The sequence below is a fragment of the Monomorium pharaonis genome, chromosome 4 (genome assembly GCF_013373865.1).
Source record: "Monomorium pharaonis isolate MP-MQ-018 chromosome 4, ASM1337386v2, whole genome shotgun sequence".
Taxonomy (NCBI): domain Eukaryota; kingdom Metazoa; phylum Arthropoda; class Insecta; order Hymenoptera; family Formicidae; genus Monomorium; species Monomorium pharaonis.
In genome coordinates this window covers 7,746,547-7,766,713 of record NC_050470.1, presented here as the reverse complement: position 1 = coordinate 7,766,713, position 20,167 = coordinate 7,746,547, and the positions used below count along the sequence as shown (strand labels likewise).

At 38.6% G+C, this 20,167-nt stretch overlaps 1 long non-coding RNA gene across 1 annotated transcript in view; it reads left to right on the top strand.

Moving 5' to 3' along the window:
* Positions 1 to 20,167, top strand: part of LOC114253726 — a 91,717-nt gene that overhangs the window by 61,832 nt on the left and 9,718 nt on the right. The window contains exon 2 of the long non-coding RNA XR_004963054.1: positions 9,737 to 10,361. This is a non-coding gene — a long non-coding RNA (uncharacterized LOC114253726). The remainder of the gene's footprint in view (positions 1 to 9,736; positions 10,362 to 20,167) is intronic.

The following is a 20,167-nucleotide window of genomic DNA, read 5'->3' as shown; positions in this document are numbered from 1 at the left end:
TATGACAAAGAAGTTACACAATGTTCAACACAATGGTAATCGTTTATAAAACAAAAATAGAACATTATATATTATTTTAATAATTTTACTTATACAGAACTCTAAATATACCTGACGTTATTATTACAGCGTTTCCGGCTTTTATCAATATAAATAATTGAGTACGTACATAATCAAGCGCTTGTCTCTGTCAATGAAATTTCCAGAAACATTTTAGTGCAAATGCGCTACAATTAAACTGCAGTTGTTGAAGTAAAAGCCTTCCTAAATACTTTCCTCGGTATTACGTGCTGCTCGGTATACGTACTGCCGTTTAGATGCGACTTTAAAAGCCTTCTATAAGCTTGACTATACCTCGAAGAAACGGACGATCGTCCGTATTGTTTCGCCGGATAATTTCCGTTTGCTATTCCCGTCCGTGATTAACGACCGTACTTGAACGTCGCGTCGTTGCCATCCACGCACTTCCTCCTTCGCAAGTGTATTAATAATCGTGTTGTAAAAAAAGATGCGATTGATGTCATGGAAGAATGCATCTAAAAGGAGCTTTAAATACTAATTTGTTTAAGGGAACATCCGCAGCTTCTATTAAGTTAAACGTCCTTCAACTTTTCCCGTAATACTCTTTATACGAGTACTCTCGGTAAATTTCTTTTTAATCCCTTTAAGGTATTAAACTGTATCACAATGATATACGTACTTAAATAATTAATTTAAAGTCACACACATTAAACACCTATGTAATTTTTGAATTTACGTCGTACCCGTAATTCACGAAAAAATATTTGAGATTAATTATACGTCTATAAGTGATCAGAATTTTTATTATTATACTTTTTCCATAGAGATATAATAGATCGGAGATACAAGTGATGAGATTCCTATTTAGATTCGACATCAATCAAATGAAGCACCGCGCTGTACGCGTTCTAGTGAAAACCGCGAGAACCAAAGTTCCCACGAGTCGATAAATGAACTTCAGCCCGCTCGTATTTCTAGAATTAATAGTGCGCCTTACTTTTACTAAGACGCTTTATTAACTGCTCTGACAATGCTTGCCGCTCTATTTCTCTCTGATTTCTCTCTGATTAATTAATTTAACGTAAAACATAACTTAATTTCCAAGAAGATATATAGGAAATATTAATAAATTGAAGTAGGATATTCCTCGTTACTTACATTAGAGAGAAAAATACAGGAATATATAGTTAATATTTTAGGAAGATTATTTACACCAAAAATTATTATTTGAGCCACGTAAAAAGATGCGGGCAAAACACGTCGAGTACGAGATTACTAAACACACATAGTCTTTTGTATAAATAAAATTTCTGGATAAAATTTTTGCATTTAAAATACTTTACATATATTAAGATTCTAAAATAGCGTGACATTCTTGGACGACATATATACACAACCTATTTCCCTTTAAGTAGTCGCGCGCGTCAACCTCCTTTCCGACCGACGCAATCTTGATTCACCCACCCGTTGCTCTTTTCAAGTTTTTCCTCCACCCTCCTTGCGTTTATTAATAAACGACCGGGCGCTTCTTCGTGTGCTATCCTTTCTCATGGGAAAGCCAAGTCGGGGCACAACTTGTCGAGGGAGAGGGCGATACTCACCTCATCGTTTCTTTACGGCGCCCTGCGGGATTATCGAGGAGCTACCCGGGCTTGATATACCGTGCCTCTCTCCTTATCGGACACGGAAGGACGTTATACGATCCTGGAGGACGAACGTATCCTCTTATGTGTAGCGGTACTTCAACTTTTTCTCCGGCGAACTATACTGCCGCGTAAAGTCTTCGCATTTTCGGCTTGGACCTCACAATTCCCGAGATTCTTGTATTTAATATTTAGACAAATATTTAACTTTATTAATTTAATTTTGCAAAAATTATTTCTGACATATATAGTATTAGATACGTTGATCTGGAGATAGATATTATTTTAAATTATATATATATATATATAGTTGATAATTTTATTGATTTATTTATTATACCTTTAACTTACAGCTAAGAAACGGGATAATTTGGATAATTGGATAATGGATAATTTTATTAAGTGTTTGTTAGATAAAATTAATTTATGATTTTTATCGACCAGAAATTTATGCTAAATGTGAGATAGCGTAAGTCGAGTGATCAAACATTTATGGATATTTTATGGTACTATCTCGGCATAACAATTTATTCATGACTTTGGACCAAAGTAAATGAAAATGAATCTTTATATAAATCTTATATAATCAAAATCCACAAATTTTGACAATATTATTGATTAAGTTATGGTTAATATTGCTGTAGAATATTGAGATGGTGATTTGGATTTCTTGATTCTTGAACATATTCCTATTACACAACAAATAAGATAAATGATCTACTTGCTGACTCTCAAATACGATTCGTTTAAGTCGAAAATTTGATTAAAAATTTTTTTTAATTAAAATTATTAAGTTTTTTTAAATTAGATTAATTCGAATTTTTATTTAGTCGAAGTTTTACTTTTAATAAAATGTTATAACAATAGGTAGATTCCTTATACACAAACAGTATTAATGTCAATATTTCTACTACACAGCGATACTGATGCTCGAGAAAAATGGATTTTATCATCAATAGTCTACATCAATCCATCAATCTTAACTATACACTTAATCAATAATTTTGTTAGTATTTGTGGATATCGACTGTGTAAAATTTCTATAAAGGTTACCATTTATTTTGGTCGAAATTGTCACGAGTAATGAATTGTCATACTGAGATAGCACCGTGAAATATCCAAAAATGTATGATCGCTCAATTTACGTTAATATCTCGTATTTGTCCATCACTGTCAATGCCATCTACGAACAATAAAATAATTTTCAGCATTTATTGGTACTAATAATATTCACAATATAAAGTCCCTATTAAACTTTGCATGATCAGCCATTAAATTCGTACATCACGCATCGCTGCGTTTCACGCTGTAACATCACAGACGTTACGGGAATTATAAGCTGAGTCGGTGAGTCTATCACAACCAGACTGTGCGATGAGCTCGTAAAGTCGAGTGCAAATAGCGCCGGTGATAAAACCGTCGTCGTGGTTGTGTATGTCAATCGCGATTAAAGCGCATCCGTCGCGGTATATTAAGCAGTCTCGCTTTATTCAAACGTATTAATACGCATTAGATACAGCGATGTGTATTCGCGTGAAGAGTCAAAAACGCACATTTGCGAGAGCGATGATGCTTGCCTTTCCCGGCGGATTCAGATTAATCCCTTCGGGATAGAAGGGAAATTCACGCGTACCACTGTCGACCGTCGTTCTTTAAATAAAAGTGAATGAATGGCTTTCGGTATTTTTATTACCGATACCGGCGCGGGAGAGGACGGCGGACGAGTTATCGCGCCGGATTGGGAGGCAAGAGGCTTCCGCCATAATTAATACACTCGTAGTGAAATCGATTCGGTAATCCGCGGTCCCTGGACGATCGCGCATATCCGCGAGAGAGAGCATAACCAGTCGTCAGACGTCAAAAGCAAAGCGTAATTATCAACAGAGCTTTCCCTCCCTGGCAGCATCCGCCGCGATATTGCGGCGAGTCGGATATACCTCTCTTCTACTGGGTGTGTCTGACCGACCGTGCTTGCTTTCACTTGCAAGTACGCACGTGACTCTCTTGACGCGGACACGAATAAAGCAACCTCCCTGATTACTACAGTTTATTAAAAGAGCGCGATATCGAGAACGGTACGTAAAGCAATTAAACGAAGAGCTATATTTTTCAAGCTGGAAAAATAGTTTTTATAGATTTTTATTAAATAAAGCTTAAATAAAATTGGAAACATTATTACAAAATATATAAATAATATTACATATAAATATCATAAAATCGTTATTATACGAGCAATTAATAATAGATAATGTTTAAAGGTATTAAATTTTATATTTGACAATAAAAAAACTGGTGTCGTAACGACGTCTTAATGTTCTTCTTAGCTACTCGTGTAGCGTGTATCTTCAACTGGGTTGGCTAGAAATATCCTGTACGTGGATAAGCTGCCTGTAATATCGTGCATATAATACACACGATGTGCGCGCGGCCCGCGTTTATATATGTACACGATGAACGATGCACAACGGTATTTATGATTTAAACTTGTCAGTGGCAGATATTACCGCACCGCAATGAAGATAGTTGACCCGTCCTTCCTCCAATAAATAAGCTTCGTGCTCGCTTTACATTGTTAAATACGGAACCGTCTGCATTAGCTTATATACTTGTGTCTCTTCATTTCGTCTATCTAGACTAAAATTTAAAAAATTTGAAGGAATTATCGCCGAAGAAAATGAATGTCTAACCGAGTATTAGAAATTGAACAGTTTTTTTAACAGCAGTTTTTTTTCTTATCTGACGTGTTAAGCATTAACTTATTAAGTAATGCAATATATTAAACTACTTTATAATTTTACAGTGTTGGCCTAATCGTTAATTCGTTTATCCGTTTGTCTGCAAAATTTTTCAAAAAGTGAACTTTTTTGAACTTTGTTTTCGCCAAAGAATATTTGAGAACCTTAGCTCCACGAGGCAAATTGCTATATCAAATGACTGTAAAGGGATCAAAGATCAAGATTAATATAACTATTAACAAAATTTTTCGTTGCACTATTTACAAAAGATTTTTGTTACAAATGATTTATTCTTTATTCGTACAATATAATTATTTGAAGATTATTGTTCAGGCAATCACTTAATTTACACAAATATATGATTTCAAGATTTCATTAATTTACACAAATATATAATTTCAAGATTTTATTTAAGATTAGTTCGCATATACAAAGCGGAGTAGATAATTTACGTTTACGACATGCTTGTTTTAATTAATGAACCCGAGAAACCATCAACAGCAAATCAAGGGAACAAGATTACCAGAGGACCTCTCTGCCTAACAACGCAAGGGTAATATCAGCGTCGGGGACACGTAAGTTCCGAGATGCGGAAACGGGAGCCATTAATGCCTGAACTCTGAAAATCTGAAATATCCTGGGCACAGCGAAGTCCGAGAAAAGCTCGCCGAGCTCTCATAGCGAAAACGCAGCGCGTCCTCCGTGGTGCAGGGTATAGAGGAGTGTCCTGCGGGCGCTGCGCCGCGCTGGCGTCCCCGGTGTCCCGCGGGAAGAATGAGCACGTTAACTTTCGATGTGGAGCAATTTAAGTTTGTAACAAGCGTGGCGTGCGGTCGCGAGATCGCGGGGCAGAAAGAGACCTCCCCCCCCCCCTTCCGGTAAGGGAGATAGGATAAGGGACGGGGAAGAACACGGAAACGAGCGGAAGGAGTGGCGAGCGGGGGAGAGACGGCGGGCGGATTGACCGTACCGTGTGGCGCGCAACTTGCCTCATGAATTAATTTCGCGACGGAATCGCCTGTATACTACATTAACTTTTAATTTGCTAAACGCCTCTCGGTTCCGTCGTCCCCGCGCGGTATTTATATATCGATCCTCTCCCGCTCCCTTTCCACCACCTTTTCCCGGCCCCCCCGTGCCTTTCCACCCTCCTTAACTCGCGTTACATTAATGGACCGCCGCGGGAACGCGGTTGTCCCTGACGGCGGGCTTATTGCCTCTTTCGTCTCTGCGAGTGCTCCATTCACTTCTTACACCGTGAGGCGTATCTCATCCTTCTTTCCAGGCTTGAAGCCACCCCCGGGCATACTTCCGGAACGTCCGTCCTGGGGTTTCCGGAAATTTAACAAGATCTTGGAACGGATCTAGCATTTAGATACCTTTTTTCTCGGAGAAAAAGTCAGAGCCCGATAAGAGTGACGCGATCGAGTCTTTTAAAGTGTAATCCATGAATTGGACGCGGAAAATCTTTATTTTTTTTTTAAGTATAATTTTGCGTTTACGATTATGTTACGTATCATATTACAAAATATCGTTACCAACAATATGTCATAACAATTTTCACGAAAGTATCCGAGTTAAAATTTTCAGTCTCTCACCTGCAATTTTCATTTGCGAACAAATTCCATTTACAATCGTGCAAACAAGACCTCCCTTTGAATTATAAGTATCTTCCATTTTTCGTCCTTTGCTGCATCAAGTAATCTGAACGTCTCGTGAGTTTACCGTCGAAATAATACAAACAAAGTGCGAACGCGCAGCTTATTTACCGAGCTAATAAGTCTCGAAAGGGAGTCGACGCCCTTGGAGCCGTTACACAAATATCGCGCAGCGTGGCGCGACGTTCTTAAAGTGCATAAAAAATTTCTAGCCCGATGGAGCATTCTCCGCTTCCGTATTCCGAAGAAATTGTCGATATCGCGGGGAAGAACCGGAGGTAACACGAGGAAGAGACTAGTCTTCGTAATAAAATCACTTGTTGGATTTCCGGCGATCCTGCAATCGAGCTTCTGATTTATGTTTTTGAACCGCCTTCCCTTCGGAACGGAAAAGCGGAAAATATATCGCCGACTTTTTTCCGGGGGTATATCGTATCGGATGCGCCGCACGTCACTTTGAAACTTCTGACTATGCACTCTTAACTTTCAGGCGCGTGTATGCACAGCATTTCCGTAATAAATTAAGATTACTAGTAAACTTAGAATTTTTGTAAGAACTTATATTTATTTTTTCCGTTTCTAGAGCTTTAAAAAATTAAGATTTTTAAAATAAGGACAAAATAAGGAAAAAAAGAAACATTTTAATGATTATTGTTAATACCTATATTGCATACACCGTTTCTTAATTTTTTTAAGTGAAGAAGTTGAAATATAATTATGTTTACAACTTTTCTTTGATACCATGCGAAGATTTTGCATTCTCTTAGCTAATAATAATAAATTATGTGTCGATACAAATAATTAGAGTGCATAGGAACAGTGTATGTATTGAGACACAAACACAGAAAATGTGGGCATTATTGTTAAGTAGCCCGTCGTGCGCGAAATTTCATCTCGAACTCGGCGAACGGCGGACAGCGCGCCGGCAAAATCCGAGGAAAGCGCATTATTCTTTTTCCCCCCCGTTTTCGCGCGCGCGCCCAACTATTCTCGACCATAATTACGCGCATCCGCGACCCGTTCCGTTCGTTCGCACGCTTCGCGCGCGCACTTCCGCCGCCGACAATCTCCGCCGCCCTCGCACACGCGCTAGTATAATTAACCCGAGCTAGCCCGTAACTCATCCCCCGTAATCCGGTTTTTTTTAAATAACACGTAATATCTTCGCCGAGCCTCCCCTTCGGAATTATCGGGTCCGCCCTCGGGGGTTCTCCCCCTCCCCCTTGCAAAGGGGGACCGACCATCCATTCCGCCTCTGCTGCAGCGTCGGGGTTTAACGAAGGAAAGAAGGATCGAGAGAGCCGGATTAAAACAATTACCGGCCGCAGAATGAGAAAAAGCGAAAGTTATAAAACGCCGGTCACCCCGGTACAGGTCCCTCATTTTCCTCGCCCTCTCCCCCGTTTTCCTTCCGCCCAGATCGGTTTGCCTAGCCGCAGCACGCGAGGTTGCTTTAACCTACCCTCGTACGAATTGCTACTTCTGCCGACGCAGGGGTGCCCGCCCAACCCCCTCGCCGCCCTGAGGTCGCTTAGCGCGCAATATAACCGACCGCAATAGCATAACTATGATATATACGCACAATTTGGAGTAATTCCGTTAAAACAGAATAATGTCGGCCCGAGGAGGAGGTTAGCGCCGCTGATGCCGGCCGGGAAAGGAGGGTAGAGGTTCGTTTCGAGCGGCGCTCCGTAGGATGCACGAACGCCCGCGATACAGGGCGGTCCAGACGTGCTGCTGTACATGGAATGTCACAGCACTGAGATGCATACATTAAAGATCCTCAAATAAAATGCGATATATTTGAAGAATTGTATACAAATTAAATTTAACAAGTTATTTTTAATACGATTACAATTGTAGCTCTAATGTATGCCACCTGAAATTCATAAATGTAATAAATTTACACTTCGATAATTTTACTTACGTGAGACAAACTATTTGTTTATTGTAGCCCACAAATAATATAAATATAAAGTTATTTTTCAACCGTGATAAGATTGATTCGTAACATTAGCAGAATAATATTTTACTCGTATCATTTACGTAGAAGTGTATAGAACAAAAGTGTATAGAAAAAATAAATAAAATAGGAAAATTTTTGAAATAAAACGCTACTAAGGCTAACGACAAACGTTGTGGCCGGTGTAACTTGCGCAATACTAGACGAACTGTTATTTCTGAAGTGTACTGTAAACACATGCGGAAGTGGAGTTGGTTCACCAATTGAGGCACAACCCCCTCAGTTCAAGAGTGCCATATATGAGAACCATTTGACGCCTGTCTCCGCAACGGCCGTAAATTAACCCTCGGATACGCAATTCAATTTTCACCTTATCTGAAAATGTTATTTATGTATATAGTATTACATTAAATCACAGCTAAACCTTTATGAAGTGAAAAAAACCTTAAAATAAATAAATTTCACATCAAGTTACTAATTTATACTCGAGATGTTATTTGATTCTTACCTCTCATTACGTCTCATTTCTTACTTAAAGCGTCAGAAACGAAGAGCTTCTTCGCAATTATATATCTCTCCAACCCTTGGCCGCAGGGGCTAATTATTGCCTGCGTTTATACTCATTACTCATTTAAAGCATTACTCAAACCGTCTATCTCTGAAATCCTTTTCATTTGAAAAAGGGAATATCCATCTAGCCGTCGACGTTTCGACCCCTCGCGCAACCCCCTTTCCGTTCGCCACGAATGCATTTGTATCGTGGATATTCGGACCACCGGTAGGTAATGTTCCGAATGGCTGGAAACAAATTAATAGCGCCGAATCGACACGTCGCGCTCGTTGTCGTTGATTGATGAGGGACCCGGCCGCGTTAAATAACAAATAACCAACGCTCGTTCGTATAGCGCCGATGCATTCGGCGCAAGTCGCGAGCCGCGCGGTGGGTTTCGAGTTTCGAGTATGGATTCGTACGGCTCTCTTCGTAGCATAGCTGGCTAATGAATTTGGAATCTGGGCTACTCGGCCGCGATTATCGATCACGTGTCAAACTGCCATTTCTAGATCGACGTGGGATTGAGAGACGTCAGCCGAGTTTCTAGGATTCTCAGTAGATTAACAAATATGAAATTTTATTTGCTTTTCAGTTGAAAAATATCGAAGTAAAACTGAATTACGTTTTGTTCTGTATCATAAAAGTGACAAATAATATAACGTCGGCGTGTAGTTGCAAGTACTAAGGATTCATTGCAAAAATTATCCCCTTTCCCAAAACTTATTTGCGAAGCTTTTATTTTCTCTTGAAATTTATTTTGAACATGCACTTTGAAGTGTTTACTTTAAGTAAGAGGCACTTAAGTGTGCTTTGCGCTTTAAAAGAAGCGTTAAACAAGAGCAAGTAATATTTTTCTACGTTTTTCAGAATACGCAAACAGTATTACGTAAAAGGAAATTAGTTTTGTTTGGTAGTTTTAAACTCTTTAACGCTTTTTTTAGACTAAATCTAAAGATTTTCAACTCGCCGTGACCGTCCCGCTGAAGAAGGCGTATCGGACAGAACAGATTTCCTGTTGGTCGTGGTTCGCCCTATGGCGCAACATGCGCGTCTTATCCCCGAAAACACCCTATGTTCCGTGTTTTCCACCATAAGCCCACCACCGCTACGGCGGTGCCCGTAACCGAGCGCCGTAATAATACGTAATATCTTTACTGTTTTAGGCAGCCGCTCGCGTTATTCGGATGCCGCGCGTGCCTCGGAAGTTTAATTTCGAATCGTATTATATCCGGTGCGCGCGCTACAAGCATGAGCTACGGAGGGAGCAAGAGAGAACCAAAACGAGAAAGAGAAGGAGGTAAAGGAAGGGGAGTGGAGATCTAAGGGGGTATAAAAGAGACGGAGACTTCGAGATAGAAGAGCAAAGGAAGGAAGGAAAGGGAGAGAGAGAGGACAAGGATGCCGAGGAGAAGAGGAAGAAGCGGGGAGGCTGGAGGATTTGCAGTCGGGCAAGCAGTCAGGCGAACAGGCAGCGAGTCGGCCAACCCCCATCGGAGCGCCGAGAAGCGCACAAGGGTGAGTAGGAAGACGGATAGATCCTAGGATCGAAGGGAAGGCAGAAGGAAGACGGAGAGAAAACGGGAAAGAGGGAGAAAGGGAGAGGAACGACCCAGACTGTGGAAACCGTTCGCCGAAGGAGCTGGAAAGGGATAAGAGGATCGGGGGTTGGCACGAAGAGGAGAAGGCTGTGAGATGAGGCCGCGACTGTGCAGCGGGTACCATCGGTGTTGCTGCACATCTCGGGAGCGGGGGACGAGTGCGAGCGTGAAGGGATGCACCGTGAGAGAGGTAGGTAGAGTAGGGCAGAGGAGAGGGGGAGAAAGACACAGGGGGGGGGGGGCAGGGAGAAGATAGCCGCGAGGGGAGAGGGAGTCTGGAAGTCGCTCGAGAAACTTGGGGAATCGCCGAGGTGTTCTCGGTTTTCACTTACAAGGGGGCTGAATGCTGGCCGCGGCACGCTCGGGTGAACGGGGTTGAGCCGGCGGTTGGTTGAGAACTGCCCCGGATTCTCGTTATCATCGCGGAACAACAACTATCTGACGATCCTACGCTCGTTTATGGGACTTTGAGGGTGGTTTAGGAAGCGTTTGCTAGGTTGTCGCGACGATACGAAAAAGATCGCGTCTGAGAAGGACGCACGTTTCGTTTCTCAATGTAATCCATAGGATTTCCAATCAGACTATGAAAGATTTTTAGCCTTTTGCTGTGTATAGTAAATTTCATATTTTGATTATTCCACACAAAACGAAATGTTGATCACAACAATCTTCGGCTGGCAGCAGTTTCTGAGTGAAGAACATAAAAGCATCCCTCGCTTTGAAGCAAATCGCTTATAATGTACGTTCGATGCATTATTGATTACATCTTATCAGGAAGAGGGAAAAGAGGATTCTTTGCTCTTACTTTGTGATGTAAAAGGAAGCATATAAACTGATGCGGCGAAAACAATAAGAGCGATCGAAAATGCGGACGGAATAATGCCGAAGTTTACGGCGCGTGTAACACAATAGAAATTTATAGACAGGGAAACGCACGTCGAATCTCTAGCACGACGACATTCTATTAATTATCATACGTTAATGTCCGTGCGTTTCGTGCATGTCGGGAAAACAATACAGGGTACGCGACGTTTATGATAGGCACTGCTAATGATGGCGCAAGAAATGCCAGCGGGTTTAATGCATGCACTCCCGCGAGAATGTTTAACGTAAAAGCGACAAGCAACGCGATTAATGACGATAGTTGAGAAGAGGATGCCGTTATTAGAGGAGTTTCTCTTGTACTTGTAGCGGTTGAAAACGATATTCCACTATTGCGTGCTTTGACTGTTATTATATGTACCAAGACGACATCAGGTGAAGGCGTTATTAATAATTTACATTTAATAGGAGTAAAAAAAAGAGAGTTTACGATGAATCTTGTTTAATTTCGGATATATAAATAAAACACTGATGTGAGAAAAGTATGATCAAAAGCATTCACATATAAATGTATTAATAATATATGCAAATATTCTTTATTCTCTTTTGACAAAGATTGTTTTATATCGATACAATGAATATGTAATGCTTATATACTAATAACATATTTATTATAATAACACCATTGCAAAAATAAGAAATTAAATGTTATAAAAATAGAAACGTGGAACTTTAAAATTATATATGTAAAACTTCGTAGATTAGTATTTTTGTTATTTTCTTTTTATTGGTTAAAAAATATTGAGCTAAAAAAACATATTTTCTTTTAAAGGAACAAAAAATTTGATATAACCGACAATTTATTTTGAAGCTAATTTAAAAACAATAAAAAACAGGTATAGTTATAACGGTTATTCCCGAAAGTCGATATTATTCGCACGCGTGTGAGTTATTTTTATCAAAATTTCGGATAATCAATATAAAACGGGAAAGTTTTGTTATATATTTGAGAATAGTTTAAAACACTAAATAATTTGTAATATAACAAGATTTACAAACTTGTATAAAATTTATACGTTTCATTTTTAAAATTCTATAATGATTATATAGAATTGTATAATAAAATATATTTTCTTACAAATATTTATTAATAGATAAAGGTTACAGATGTTTACATATATATATATAACCGAACCATATTAAGCAAAAGTTTGCAGTAGCCTAATGTATAAGAAGAATTCTCTGCGAAATTAGTGTAAGTCCGAAGAAGTCTCGCAAAATTATAACGAGAAGGGTGACGGTCAACAGCGCGTTACAGCGGAATCTCCAACAGGAATGATAAATAGGAGGGTCGAAATCCCAGTTTTATCCTAAAGCAGGCTAATGCAAATGAAAGGATGCATCGCGAACAACAGAGACGAAAAGTGCGAAACGGGACAGTAAGTCGTAGGAATGACCCTCTTGATTCATTTTGCACTACGAATACGAATATAGTAACGAAGAGGGCATTTTTTTTACTGACAAAATTCTAATGTTCTTTTTTTTTACGAAATTCGCATACTTGAAAACATCAAAGCGGAACTAAATGGTAAAATTCCACACTTCTACATTTTTAGTATTTTGCGATTTTCTTAGTAAAATTAATGTTCACTGTTACAAGATAACTGCGTCGAATATCTTCATTTTCTACAGCGTCTTGCGGAAGGATTTCTGCAGACCGTATCGTAACATTTTCGTCCGACTTATGTCTCAACTAACGCTCAATTTCCGAGGTGGCGCTACCAATCGACTTGTAAAGGACTCAGTAACGAATCCCCTACCAACATTTCCGCGCAACTCATCCAATCCCTTGAATTGGCGCAATAAAAGTAAAATACGCGGTAAAAGGGCAGGGAGACGCTAATAGACAATTTGGAAAGTATTCTCGAGTATGACACGCGACAAGACGACATTTGAATAATCCCATGAGAAGAAAGGGAGAACGACAAAGGATACGAGGGCACGGAGGTGAGGTGGGGGGAAATTCAGGGCGAGAGATGAGGGAGAAAGGGAGGGAGGAGAAACGCAATATGCCTCGACTGAAAATTGGGCGGCCGGGTTCACATCCCCGGATATGTCTAGCAGATAGTTTGTCCTTGACTGCTTAATTAATTTTACTCCCACGCTCAGAAACGGACGGGGAATCGTGCTCTACGTACGTCTTGTTTGAAGACCCAACCCATAAATTTGTAGCCCGAGTGCTTCGTGCCGCTGACAACGTAAATTCCGGCTCTCGTGCAAAATTGCGAAATTTGACTTCCGCCGTGACTTCGTGACATGTCTTCGTTTGTACGAGACGCGACTTGGTGGGACGGCCGAATATTGAGATAACGCAGTGACCACTTTTTCAACACAAACTGAATATTCGGGGTAATAAATGTGCGTCACACTGTCGCTTGACAAATAGTCGTAAATAATAATCGGAAAAAATAGTGGCACAAATTAATTTTAACAGATATTTATCGATAACTTTTCCTATATTTAATCAGATCGAACTTTTGACAATTTTTAGTATAGAAATGATATGTATTATTTAAAAGTGTCATGTCTAATTTGAGACAGATTTTAAGCAGATTTTATATGCATAGCTTTTTTTATCTCCAAATAATAGAGATCTTAATATTATATTTAATATTTTTTTAATCAGATAGTTTACGTAGAAAATTTTATTTGAATGAAGGAAAATAAAAAAGAATATATTTAGAGAGAAAGAGAGAGCGGGGAGGAAGCACTCTGTAAATGTTATATTAATACAGACATAAATAATAAAAAATGAATAATATTATAGATTTATCGAAGTTGCCATTTTATTGTATTTTTTAAATGGTCTTATAATGTTGACTGATATCGACAACCACGTCAAAAACTGTGACGGTATAATTCATCTCAGAAAGCTAAAAGCTTTCCCAATAATAATCAAATCGATTAACATTCTTATCAATCGAGATTGTATAAGTCCTAATATATAGTCTTTATTTTCGAACATAATATGGAAACCAATAATTAATTATAATATAAATTAAATCTCGGACAAGTAGCTTCGAATCGTCGTAGTCTGAATATAAGTAGTAAAGCCACACATTAGATAAGACTATGCATTAATAAATCGTATCTAATATCGATAGCGCTTAAAATATGAATATAAATTTAATATAATTTCCAATTTATTCAATCTAATTATTAATATGTCATTTGAATCTTATTTAGATAAAATAAAAATTAAGTATTTGCTGTCTTTATATTTCTATTTTCTCCGAAGTCAAAAGTTATTCGTGATTTACGATTAGAATGAGGTCATCATATTTCTTGAAATAAATTGCTGACTGAGAAAATGAGAGGAGCGCCATATACAGGGTGTTCCAAAACACGTGGGTCAACGTTATGTTTATCTCTTCTACCTTTTTACGAGCGTTGAACCACATGTTTTGGGACACCCTGTATCTGTGTGTTTACGGCGAACAGAGAGAAGTAATCCCGATTATCATGAATAACGCGCGGCGATTACACAAAACCGTCAGCGAAATTGGTTCGTGAATAAGACGCGATCGTCAGTTAATTATTGACGTCGCAATACGCGGTTTCGCTCGCACGTTACTTGCGTGTTTGCTCGCGCGTATTACACGCCGCCTGTCGTTACTTCGCCATCCGCTTGACAAAAGTCTCGCGGAGGATTTACGAACCTACCCCCTTAAAACCACCCCTGTCGAACAGCCCGTATTGCGAGCGCGGAGGTAGATGGGTGGAAATTATTTACACGCTCTCCCGTTGCACAATGGCTCGCCCAATACCAGGTCAGAGTGCATTAACGGTTCGTTCGTTTAAAGCGACCGAGCCGAAACCAATATCGCGGAGAGCGCAACGCTTGCATGCCCGGTACCTATAGGGGGCACCGGGCGCTGTAAATCTTCCGATTTGCGCGCGAGAAAATTAAGAAGCTATTAATTCGATAGAAACCCGGCACGCACCACCTGATCGATGTACAGGGTGTAGCGGAAATCGCGCTCGTCCTCTCAATTATCCGTGGATCCGTGGAAGTTTGCTTGTCTTGTTTTTTTTTTCTTTTGCGTTGAAAAGTATTGTCACAGGACGATTTAACGTTGAAGAACTCCGAGTTGTCGACGAATTTAGTCCCATAGTCCCGCGCGGACAATAAATATGGACACTTTACGATTAAGTATTATTTTCAATTTTTTTAATTGCGATTTTCTAAAATAAAATTCGAAATGAGATCTGTTAGATTTATGCTTTTATCCCCCCCTTTAATCCCCTTGCGAAATAACGATCCACTGTCGCGTGAATGTAACACAGTTTATTAAAGAGCAATTTTTGTTCTATAAGTGAACGGTCGTACTAACGTAAATTATATTAATATTCGTAATTAAAATCGCAGCAAGGAAAGATAGGTATAAATGAAAAATAAACGGAGGTGCTCTCTCGGATTACAAATAGATAGCACAGTAAAAGCGTTTCACGCGAAAACAGCAATTTGTACCGCAGGTATTGTTAAACGACAAAAAAAAACCCGGTGGAACAAAAAAAACGCATTAAAATCGTGTGGCTGGGTACGATAAATATCCAAAATTTCCACATTCGCGGTTGTTCCCGGAGGGGGAAGTTTCGAGCGATGTTCCGGCATCAATCGCTAAGCAGCAATAAATACGCTCCTTCCAATTTCCGTAAGGAATTCGCTTTCCGACTTTCGCGATGCCGGGCGCTCACGACAGTGCGGATTCATGGATTTCGGATATAGCGGGGGAGCGGCGAATGGCCGTTAGCGCGAACTATAAGAACCCGATGCGGGAGTACGAAGCCCGGGAGTGCAGGAAGGCTCAAAGCGCCGGAACTCCTTGGTAAGTGTAGTTTCCGGTACCATTACCGGGACGCACCCGCTCCGTTACCCCCGTACGTACGTTTCTTCTTCTCCTTTTTATTCCTCTCGTGACTTCGTGACTGGCGCGCTGGTTACTCTCGGCAAATCTCGGCTGCCAGATCTTGTGCATCAGGCTCCATTACACATTGCAGAATTTTTCCATTGATATAGTCTTTTGGACAAAACAGTGCTTCATTTAACAAAACGACAATGTATATAAATATATATATATATATATATATATATATATATATATCACAATGCATTCAATTTTAGTCTTTAAAGGTACATCGTTATTTTTATATAAATAAAAATTTTCCAAATAAAATCAATTTTGCCAGTCCAAAGGTATTAGTCAACCAAGGATATTGGCATGCCATTAGTGTAGCACGGCGAAGTGCATCCCGTTACCATTATATAATAATATAGTGAGAAGCAGGGGAGGGAAAAAACGGGCGAATGAAGTGGCCCAGGAGGAACAAATTGCCTCAAACGGAATTAGATCGAGTCTGCGCTTTTATTAGAGAGTCGAAATAAAAATGAGGTACGTGCGGGGAAAAGGAAGTCGCGAGACGCGTATACTCGCCCACCCTCGGACCACCAATGCCAGAGCAACAAACAATTTCTGGACCGTTTCAAACTGTACCGGATGAGGAATTTTCCCTCCTCTCGCGTTGCTGCGTTCGGTCGAGCTGCTCTTCATCTATCTAATCAACGACCTCGAGGGTGCTTCCTCTATCCAAGAGAGAGAAAGAGAGAAGGAGAGAGAGAGAGAGAGAGAGAGAGAGAGAGAGAGAGTGCAGCAGTAGCAGCAGCCCAGCTGCTGCAATTTCGTTTCGCTTACATTCGCATTCGAGGCGTGTTCAATCGACATCGGCAACTGTGCTACAGCCGCCAACACGCCGCCAGAAACGAGATCATCTTATTACTTGAATATTCTTCGCGATACATCCGGCGAATTTTCTACCCCTTTTATCGTTAGCGCGTTTCCGACAAAGAGGGATCGGAGCGAAGAAAGTCTCGGGCGGGTCTTCGAACGACGTTTGAGGGGAAAACCGTGAGGAAGAGATCTTCTCTCTTGCCGAATTTACATTCTTCTACACTCTTAATCATGTATCGCGTAGCACCTTCAAATTCGAGGTACTATTCCACTCTTAAAAAGGACGTGTTATTGATTTTATTGTTGACTATTTTTCACGATGATGATTAGTTCTTTTGCTGCGCTTACTTCGTGCTGCGAGAGTAACTATCATTGCAATTGAATTTTGACAGCTGTCTTTGTATAGATGGTTATCTATAAAATTATCGTTGCAATTTGTTTAAAAAGTAAAAAATGAATCCTTTCTTTAAAAAGCCATGTAAGTGATTTTATTGTTGACAGTTTTCCGCGAGAAAGACTAAATTAAAAATATTTAAGGAGAAATAAGAAGAAAAAGAAGAGTAAAATAAAGTAAATTATTTGTACATGTAAATACATGATAATTAATGTGTAAATAAATAATTTAATATCTTTGAAAATGCTAGAAAGATTGTTATTGTTTAATTATTATATAAAGTTTGGAAATTTATACCTGACAGCACGAATATTGTAGAATATATCTATTTTTTTATAGAGAAAACGAAGAATATTATAAAGAAAAATTTAACTAGAAATAGCAAGAGAAAGAAAAAGAGAAAAACACAAAAATTTATAGAAAAATTAGAAATAAATATAAAGGGATATATATCACAACTTTTCACTTTTGACTGTCTGCAAAATTTTTCATGTGTTCATTAAAAATTTTGATATCGTTGCATATATAATTTTATATTAAAATTTTTGACTCCGTCGAACATATAATTTTATCATGTTATGTTTTTACTTTTGACTTTTTGCAAATTTTTTTGTGTTTATTAAAAACTGCCAACGTTGAATAAATTACATTTAATTTGTTACAATTAATGTCAAACACATTGAATTTTGACAGCTGTCAAATTTCTATAGATGGTTATCTACAATCATCGTTACAATTTATTTTTAAAAATTAAAAAATAAAAAGTCAAATAGCGCGCGCAAGGCGTGCGTCTGTGGAGTCTAGTTTCTAAATAAAATTGATATTTGAGTTACACATTAATAGAAGATATTTTTTCTGGTAAACTAATACAAGGTATAGCATGTATGAGCAATAATAAATCTATTAATCGAATCGAAGGTCTTATAAATTTGCGATATCTTTTCTAAGGAGATGCAAAGTTTTCCGCATATATCTCATAACTATTAATACGATAAATGTATCTCCAATTTGGTAAGCAAAAATCTCCAACCTCCAACATTTGCCGATAATAATGCACCCTTAAGTGCGTTAAAAATTATAGTATCTTACAGTGTTTTATATTATTAAATATATTTAAGATGTATAAATTAACAAACATTAACATCCGAGCTGTTTTGTTGTGGTGCGTATATTCAGTGTGAACATATAGAATAAATTCGCAAATTACATAGCACTTCTGCTGCTACAGAATCTTGTATGCCAATGATATCTCGAATTTATTATAACGGTTACATTCCGATGTTGGCGTTGAAAATCTATAGTTTCCGTATACTAAAGATTTTCAGTACTGATAGTGAATATCGAAACACAACCTATGTGAGCCTTTCATCATATAATAAATGTATCTCCAATCATTAGGATATTTATATCACGAATAAAATGGAATTCCTAATTTTGAGATATCATTGTTCCTTCTGTTTTGGATAATACTTACATCTTTTAATTACATAGGGTTTTTATTTCAACATGTACCTCAATTTTTTGGCGAGATATGATAAGAGTGTACATTTCAAGTGTAAATGCGCGGTGAACTCGTATTGTTACGGATAAATTAAATTTTGTTATTATATATTTTTATATATACTAGAACATAACATTGCGCGCGTTTCGTATTTTAATTTATAGATTTAAATGTAATCTTAATATCATTAAATGTAAATTTAACATATGAATCCTGCTTGAAATAATTTTACATGCTTTTTATGCAAAAATAAGCTGAATTTATAAATATTCGTGCATATGAGTACTTTGCGGAATTTTTCCGGGATTCAATTTATAATAAATTTTTTTTTTTTTAACATAACTATGGGTGTGTGTGTGCTCTTAAATGTTGCTTTTGCACTTGTATTTGATATAATAAATTTGGGAACTTTAACGCGTTTTAACTATTTGATGAATTATAGGATTTTCATAAAACTCCTTTCCCGCTATATTTTGGGGAATCTACTTAAAAGTATACTCGCATTATGGATAAGAACAATCAGCAGCAATTTTACTTATGCAAAATGTAATTAAATAATTATGAGTCACTTTGCACATCCTCTGATCTGCTTTCGTGCTAGCGTGAAATTCAAAATGGAGTATCGAGCATTACGGCATAAGACTTGCTAATGTTGAGTTGAAAGCTCGTTTCGGATTTGAGCGAAACTGAGCTAAAGGAGAGATGCGGAGGGCACGGATATCCGCCGCATACGTCCCTGGTCCGCATCCTTTCTCAGGACCAATCCTAAATGGTTATGAGCAGCCAGCAGTTTCCATGCGGAGTTTGAGGAGTGGGCTTCAAAGTCTTGTGTCGTAAGTTATTAGGTGTAATGTATGTATTTCGCTACTTCCTTTCAAATCTTGAAATCCCAGGGGAACTCGAGATGCATATGCATGTGCAATCGTCTTCGATGCTCCTAGATGCGAATCGTCTCTTGAATGTTTATTTCGAAAATCTATTTCGATTTTTCGTAATTATAATTTTTTAATTTTTTCGATGAGAGAAAGGAAGATTTGACTTTCCAATTTATTTACCAATTTGCTGCGTAATATAATATTTTATATAGATCTTTTTGTAAATGCGGATATGAAAATTTTAATGAAATAGAATATTTAATAAAAATCCTCAAAGAGAGCGGAGAATTATTTTCATAAAATATATAGCGGGAAAAATACGCAAAATGAGCATGTAAAAACGAGCCGTGCATTTACAGGTTGGCAAAATATATACCCTTTAAAGCTCCCGGAATAATTGATATCCGCGAATCGCGCGAAGCCCCTTTTCGGGGATATAACTAATGTCCAGGCTGAGCGTTATAACACGAACGACCGAACACGAACTCAATTTGGAAACGTCCGTGCCCGAGCTTAATTGCTTAGGCGATCACTGAATAACACATGCGTTCCGTCGTTTGGCAACACAATCATGAGGATTAGAGGATAACTCGATACAACTCGCAGAAACGACAT